Raw genomic sequence first — 7,897 nt, 5'->3', positions numbered from 1 at the left:
ATGCCCTAGTGTTACTGTAACTTTAACATAGGGTAAATGAAGTCATGAACATGAGGTGGGAGCAAGAAGTAAAACTTTGAAGTCTGTGTTATGAATATGTTTGTCAATAATTACTGTTTTTAAATTTTTTTTTAATTTTTATTTTTTAGAGGTAGCGTTTCTGTCATCCAGGCTGGAGTGCAGTAGCACGATCATGTCTGACTGTAACTCCAAACCCCTGGGCTCAAGCCATCTGCCCACTTCAGCCTCCTAAGTAGCTGAGACTACTTGTGCATGCCACTATGGCTAGATAATTTTTTATTTTTTGTAGAGATGAGGATCTCATTATGTTCCCCAGGCTGGTCTCGAACTGCCGGCCTCAAGTGATCTTCCTGCCTCAGCCTCCTAAAGTTCTGGGATTATAGGTATGAGCCACTGCACCCAGCCAATAATTATTATTTTTTTAATTAATACTGAGATGTATGCTTTTTTCCCCTCTCTCACATGTATAGTTACTTATAGATGGGATCATTTGTCCAGGAGCTCCGAAGTCAAACTTGAAACACCTTTTTTAGCAACTGCTATACAGGCAGTGACACCTGCCATAAATAAAAATCACTTGAGAATTTCTGTATGGTACATGTTTCTATAATTAATGCATGGCTGGTTAGAAGTGGGACTTGGTTCCTGAATGGTTACTTCAAAACTGCAGGAGGCCATTGCGCCTTATAATGTGAAACATACTGGTACACGCCTCAGGGCTGTGCCCAGAGAATCCCCGGACCACTGGGAGAGCCAGGCCCTTCAGGCTGAACATGGGGGTTTACCCCTCCAGATAAGAGAAATGAACAGGTAGGGAGCTTCAATGGCCAGCCAAACTGATTTATACAAAATGACCAAATCGTTGAGCTGTAGCCAGAGCATTTAACTTGTTAAACATATTACTCTGTAAATAAATCTCAGAGACGATGAAGGAGAGACTTTTGAGCCAGGACACCTTTCCTTAATTTGCAATCTTAGACCCAAACTGAAGCGGTCAGGTATGGGAGAGATCCAGGGAAGTGGACACTTCTGGTTTGAAATCTGGCTCTGCCGCTTTCTAGCTGTGAGGCTTGGGCAACTGATTGACTTTTCATGCACTTCAATTTTAGCATCTGTGAAATGGAGTAATCATGCCTTTGTCTCAGCTAAGGTTAGAAATAGCTTATGAGCAATACCTAGCACAATATCTGATGCTCAGTTGTGTGGTCAATGGTAAAAGCATTGTCGTTGTTGTTATTACCCGTCCTCCCCTTGCTCCCTCTGCTTGAAGGAAAGGTTAAAAGGAACGCACTACAGTTCTGCTGCCTCTTTTGCCATCAGCCTTTCTGAAAAGGTAGTCCTGGATTGCCCAGATTTGGAACCAGCACTTTGTTAAGTAGGGACTGAGGGGGTGGGCACGGTTTAAAGATAAAACAACCTCTGTGCCCAGAACCAACCTCCCGACCAGATCCTTGCTACCTAAGGGTGGCTCCCCTCCCTGGGAGCTTTCACACCCCCAGGCTGTGATGTCTCTCACCTGAGCTGCCACCAGACCCTGGATCCCAGTCTCTGTATCTCGGAGCAACACCAGCCACTCTCATGTTATTCTGTGCTGACAGTTTGCCCTGTGAGCGTTCCTTACAGCCACTGCCCTGCGCCGTCACACATTCTACTAGTCACCGTGCTAATTACTGCATAGTGTAACAGAACTACATTAACTGCTGTCTATTTTAAAGTGCAATATTAATGTACATTTTTTGTGCTTTACACCTGCACATTTTGTGGCTCATATAACATGTTCTGCTCACAATGGAAGAACATTGAGAGAAAAAGGACTCTGCCTGCATTTTTAGCTTCTCATTACTGTAGTGGTCTCAAATTTTGTTTCTGCACAAGGTGTCCTTATCCCTCAGGCCCTTTCTGACCAGAGGGTGGGTATTTGATGTGAGATACTAAGATTGTTCTGTGTGCCATCTAATGTTGAATGTCAACATTAAAGATTGGGGGGGAAAAGAAGATGGATGGATGGCTAAATAGATAGATTTTAGAATAAAGTCAACTGAGAGTCTTTATTTTTAAGAGTACTTCATCAATTCAGTCTTAAATCCAAGTGATACTTAATTATGAGAGATTAAGTACTAACTCAGAGAGATAGAAATGACTCAGGACATCTTACCAAGTGCCCTAGGGTTTCTAGCCAGTGACTTCCTGACTATCCAAGAAAAGCAAAAAAAGAAGAACTCAAGATGGGGAAGGAATTTGGGAACTGAAAAAGAGTCACTGTGACCGGGCAGCTTGTTCCTCCAGGCTGGCGGGCTGGGTGTCCTTGGGCTTGGGATGCTCATCGCGGTCCCTTGGGACCAGAGCACTGGATATCAGTGCAGCCTCTGGACCAGCTTCAGAAGCTGTTCCAGCATCATTGCTGCTGTGCCTGATACTTCCTTTCCTCAGTAAATCACAAAAGTTGTGTTGGGCCAACCAGGTTTTTAAGTGGTTTAATTCCCAAAGAATTTAATATTGAGTCATTACTGTATGCATTTTCACCATCGCCATTTTGTGTCCTTGTAGGGGTCAGAACTGCAGTCTGCTAGAATGCAGAGAGACATTAAAGGCCCTTTAGATCCCTTATAGAAGTAAAAATGCAGAGATAATGTCTAAACTGCCTACCCCCAGCAGTTCAATTTCAGAACCAGAGCCAGAGCCCAGGCCTCTTGACCCACATACTTTTCTTTTCTTGTTGGTAGAGTTAGAAAATGTCACGATACCAAATTTAGCACAACAAACTATTTATCTAGCTGCTTTTCTTAGATTAGAACATAAACTTGTCTTCGGTTTTGGCTGCTGCAGAGATTTTGATTTCTCTCCGTTAAACAGTCGCTGGATCTCCCCCCAGATGATTGACAGTGATCTGGAGCCCAATTTATATGGCTTTGAGGACTTGGTCTTTGGCCTGAGAAAAGCCAGTAGCCAGTGCCACTGCTTTCTTTCCTTTTCGATCACTGGCACCCCTGCCCTGCACTTTGGATTTCTTGTCCTACAGAGCCACTTTATCTATCTACCCAAATAATCTGAGATGATTCTGGAACCCTGAGTGTTCAGCAGTTCGATATTTGATCTGCAGGGTAGAAAGATCCACATTCTATTAAGATTGAAATTAGAAGGTGGCACTATAGAGGATCACCGAAGAAAGGCTCTGTCTCTCAGTGATTTTTGAGGTCTTTCTGATGCCCAGGAAGTGAAGGGAAGACCAGGAAGGACCTACGTTGGGCCACTGGGGGGACCTCTTCAGACCTGGCAGTGTGGTGGTGGGGCCCAGGGTTTTGACTGAAGCTTTTCAGCCTTGGCCTAGAAAAAATGATGAAACCTTTTTTCCCCCTCAATCTAACCCCAAGAGAGGAGGGACGGGAATTCAAAAAAGCCATTAAACTGGGGCACAGTCTTTTCCATTGAATCTGTAAGATTCTTGAAGATGGACAAAGACTCTATCTTATTCACCGTTTTGCTTCTCTTTGAGGAACCTGACACAGTGCTACGCATGGCATCTTGTTGAATGGAATTAGATGTTTAGTGTACTCTCTCTTTTATTAGTTCTGAGAATCCCCAAAGTCTGCTAGTGCCAGTGTTTGGGCTCTTGTGTCTACCGCCAAGCTTTTTGTCTTTGAATTTATCTCAAAGAACAATATTGTGCTAGTAGTTTGTGAGTACAGTATAATTTTATCTTAAAGCATTCTATTTTCAAATACTAATTTCATGTATAAGACTTCTTACAATAATTGTTAACTGACTGTGCTAAACATATTAATTTTGAATAGCAATTCTAGAATGACCTCAAAGGCATTTACAAGTTCCCATAGCCCTGGTGAAGGATGAATGTGGCTTTGAACTTAGACCTTAGCTCTAGCATGGATGCCCTGCCCTTTGAATGTGAGGATGTTTTTGCCTATCTGTTGTGGTGGATATCATGAAAATTATGCATGGACCTCTTTTTTTTTTTTCTCATCAGCTGTTAGTGTATTTTATGTGTGGCCCAAGACAATTTGTCTTCTTCCAGTGTGGCCCAGCGAAGCCAAAAGATTGGATACCCATGCGGGCTGTGCCACGCCACCTCTTCCCTGCAGGACCTGGGGAAGTTTGTCAAGTCTCAAGTTCAATGGAACTATGAAATGGGGATTATGCAAGAACCTATAAGTCGGGCGATACTGTGGGAATTAACTTGAGCTCAGGTATATGAAGTGATAGCACACTGCATGGCATAGAGTAAGTACTCCAAAAATATTTGTTATTGTTTTTGTTATTTGGTGATTTTTTTCATAAACAAACTGACAACTGGGGTTGGCCTGATTCATGATATTGATGGAGTTCTTTGGAATGCCCCAATTCTCTTTTCTTCAGAAGTCCAAAGCTTTCCCCAGAATTTCTGCCTGTTCCCATGGAGGTTTGCATTTTCACAGTGCCCTCTGGTGTAATCATTAGTTCAGGTTGCAGACCGACTCACCATCCATTTGTGTATCTCTGGCCTGTGGCACAGGTCTCCCTTAATTACCTACCTCTTCCTTAATTAACTCTCCCCACCTCCAAACCCTCAGTGCATTATGGTATATAGGCAACTGTTCTGAAGATTTGGCAAAGGAAGAGTTGATACTGCAATGAAACAGTGACTTCAGATAATTTAGATTAGATTCGTTCACTCCATCCCTGGGGATTATTTCCTGTGGTGCTTCACTACCTAATTAAAAAAAACACACACACTTAAAATGAAATAGAGGCATTTTCCCAAAAGACTAACAGTGCTTGTGTTGAATTATGATTCTAGGGGTGATTTTCTCTTCTCCCTGTTATATTTCCAAATCTTTAAACATTAAATAAATAAGTACATGTTTCTTAATTTTTAAAAAAGCCAAGTTCTAAAAACTGGAGGTGAAAGTTTCTTAGGATTAGAGAGAAAACATGAGCAGGATAAACAAATCTCTGCTCAACGATCCCCATCTCCTTTTAATGCTTCAAAATGTATTTCTCCATCCCGCCTAATGCGGTCATTTTATTTCCTGTGTGTATCACAAGTGCAGATGCGCTGGTTGGTATCACTAATAGGCATCTTTCCTTAAAATGTCTTAACATACCAGTTGCTTCTGAAAAGCTAACCTGTGGCTCTTGCTGCTCCAGGATGGAGTTCAAGTGGTCAGACTAACTGCTTCTGGCTCTGCCCACTCAAACCCCGCTTTGGCAAACAGTGGTATCTACTTTCTCAGAGCCTGGGAGTTCACACCTCAAGCTGCTCTTTCATGGCTTCTGATCCTCGTGCTTCCAGGACCAATCCAATGGGCAACTTACAGTTCTTGCCTTACCCCATCTCTCAGCAGCGGTTGACATAGACACTCCCTCTCTCTTAAAACATTCCCTCTGCTATCCTCTTGACAACAGAATTTCCTGGTTTTCCTCCTATCTGTCTGTTTCTTTGTTTCTGTCCTTTTCTGATTCCTCTTCTTTGTTTAGACCTTTAAACATTGGGTGTTCCTCAGCTCTCTTCTCACTCTGCTTGCTCGCCCTAGGTAAACTTTTGTAGTTCCATGGCCTCAATTATTATCTTTTATGTGCTAAAGACTAAATTTATCACATTTCAACAAATCTAAGACATCAGTGATGCTAAGAGGCAGCAAGATTTTATGTACCACAAAAGAACAAAGCACTGCCAATGAAATGACACAATAGCTTCTTACACATCAGTCATCAGATGTGTCCCCTTTTCAGGAATACCAGAATATAAAAAATTTACATCCAAGAATTAATAATACATGTAATAACTTTTGCATAGATTAGCATAGCCTTTTTCAGAGTATGAATAGCTTGTATGTCTTAAGCACTGTGCTTCTGGGAGCAGGCAAATGAGTTTCAGCAATTTTGAGAAGCTGGTTGTTTCCTTAGTCTTATCTCTTCCTAAGTATAAAACTGGCCTTATTACTTTGTACCATATACAGCGTATTATATGTATAGATGAGATAGAAATAAGTTAGCCCAACAGTAAGGCTGAGTAATTGAGTCAGTGGGTCTTCAGAATGGTGCCCAAACCCTAAAATTTATTTCATTTTAGATTGCTTTCAATGTCTTAGTATAAACTGTGAGGTAGTCCCTGAACAGTGCCTTCTGATTTCATAGCATTTCTAAGACAACTGATTTTAGTTTTTATAACTCATTTTTAAAATCATTAGTATCTCTGGGAAATCATACTGTTGGTTTTTCCCTTTTCCCCCCTCTGCATCTTTAAAATTGCTTTTGATAGCTCTGGGACCTGTAGGAGCTATTGCCAAATTTTGGAATGTAACTTTCCTGCAGCAGCATCCAAAGTTAACAAAAAGACATGGAAAAATCCCATCTCAGTGGTAGTATTCTACTCTACCAGCATCTGCATACTTTATTCTGTTCCACTGAGGTTTTCTAAAAATAATTTAAGTGATATAGCTTCCTTTACTTCTGTAGGGAGAATAATCCATATCAAATATTTTTGTCTCAAAGCATTATCTTAGGCTCAATATGATTATCTCAATAAAGATTCATTAGTCTTAAGTGCAAGGAAAATTATTTGCATTCTATTTGTAGACATTTGTAGCTATTGTTAGAGGGTATATTATCCCTGAACTTCTGTTTAATTTAGCTAGGCACATTTAAGCCTGCAAATGAGTTTTTTTTTTTTTCAAAGAAATATTCCAAAATAAATATATCCCCTTATTTTTCTCTTTGTCTCTTCTAACTCTATCTAAAGAGTTAGAGTTTTTCTAACTCTTTCATAATATCTTTGTTGTAGTTAGTTGAAAACAGATGTTTAATGATAAAAGTTTAAGTAAAATATCCCAACCATATGGGAATTCGGAAAATGCTCCCCTTAAAAACTTTTGGGTCAAAGGAGAAATAAAAACTGCAATTAAAGAATATCTACAAAGTAAGAAGAATGAGAATACTATGAATAAAATTCATAGGATGAAACCAGAGATACATTTGGAGGAAAATGACTGAATTTAAAAACTTTTGTTATTAAACAATAAAAGTGACAATTAACAAACTGACTGTGAAATCTGAAAATCTGGAAAAAAAGAAATAAACAAAAACTATATGGCATGCCCAAGCAAAGCAAGTTAAAACATTTATTAAGGAACCAGAAATTACCAAAGTAGAAAAGAGAAATATTATAAAGTTGATATGTCCAACACCTGTTAAAGAAAAACCTTTGCCTGTCTAATCACAAAGAAGTAAAAAGAAAATAATTCACAGTATTAGGAATGAAGGAAGGGATAAGAAGAGAGGGATAAGAATGAAAAGATTGTAAAAATTTGAATATATAGTAAGAAGATAATTTGTAAAGGCATTATAATGATATTAAAATGAGATTTAATAAAAATTGGAAACATTGAACAGATCTGTAAACATATAAGAAATTGAAAGCATTACTAAAGAATTCTTTCTGTATAAAGAGGTACAATACTTGTTTCAATTAATAAATAATTTGTATGTTGAAATCTTCTTGATTAATTGATGTAATCATAACCGTGGTTAATTCACTTGATAAAAGTACCATGAGTAGGCTAGGGCATGCAGGTTCTCTCTTAAAAGTACAGATGTAAAACAAAAACCAAATAAAAAAAACTATGGCAAGGAAAATGCGAGGAATATTAAAATATCAATACACAGTGACTATGTATAAATTACATAGTTGTGATTCCAAGTTGGCCATATACCAGAAACACAGGACTCCTTTAAAGATTAAGAAAACTATTACTGTTATTGGTAATTTAGGACTAGAGTTAAAAAAGTAAATATTTATCCAAAAACATATCAGAAAGACATTCATTTCTGATTTTTAAAAATCAAAACTCTTAGTAAACTAGGATTAGGTCACTTTCACAAT

The sequence above is a fragment of the Sapajus apella genome, unplaced genomic scaffold (genome assembly GCF_009761245.1).
Source record: "Sapajus apella isolate SASKATOON/1434 unplaced genomic scaffold, GSC_monkey_1.0 scaffold203, whole genome shotgun sequence".
Lineage (NCBI taxonomy): Eukaryota > Metazoa > Chordata > Mammalia > Primates > Cebidae > Sapajus > Sapajus apella.
Note: the sequence above shows the minus strand (reverse complement) of the source record.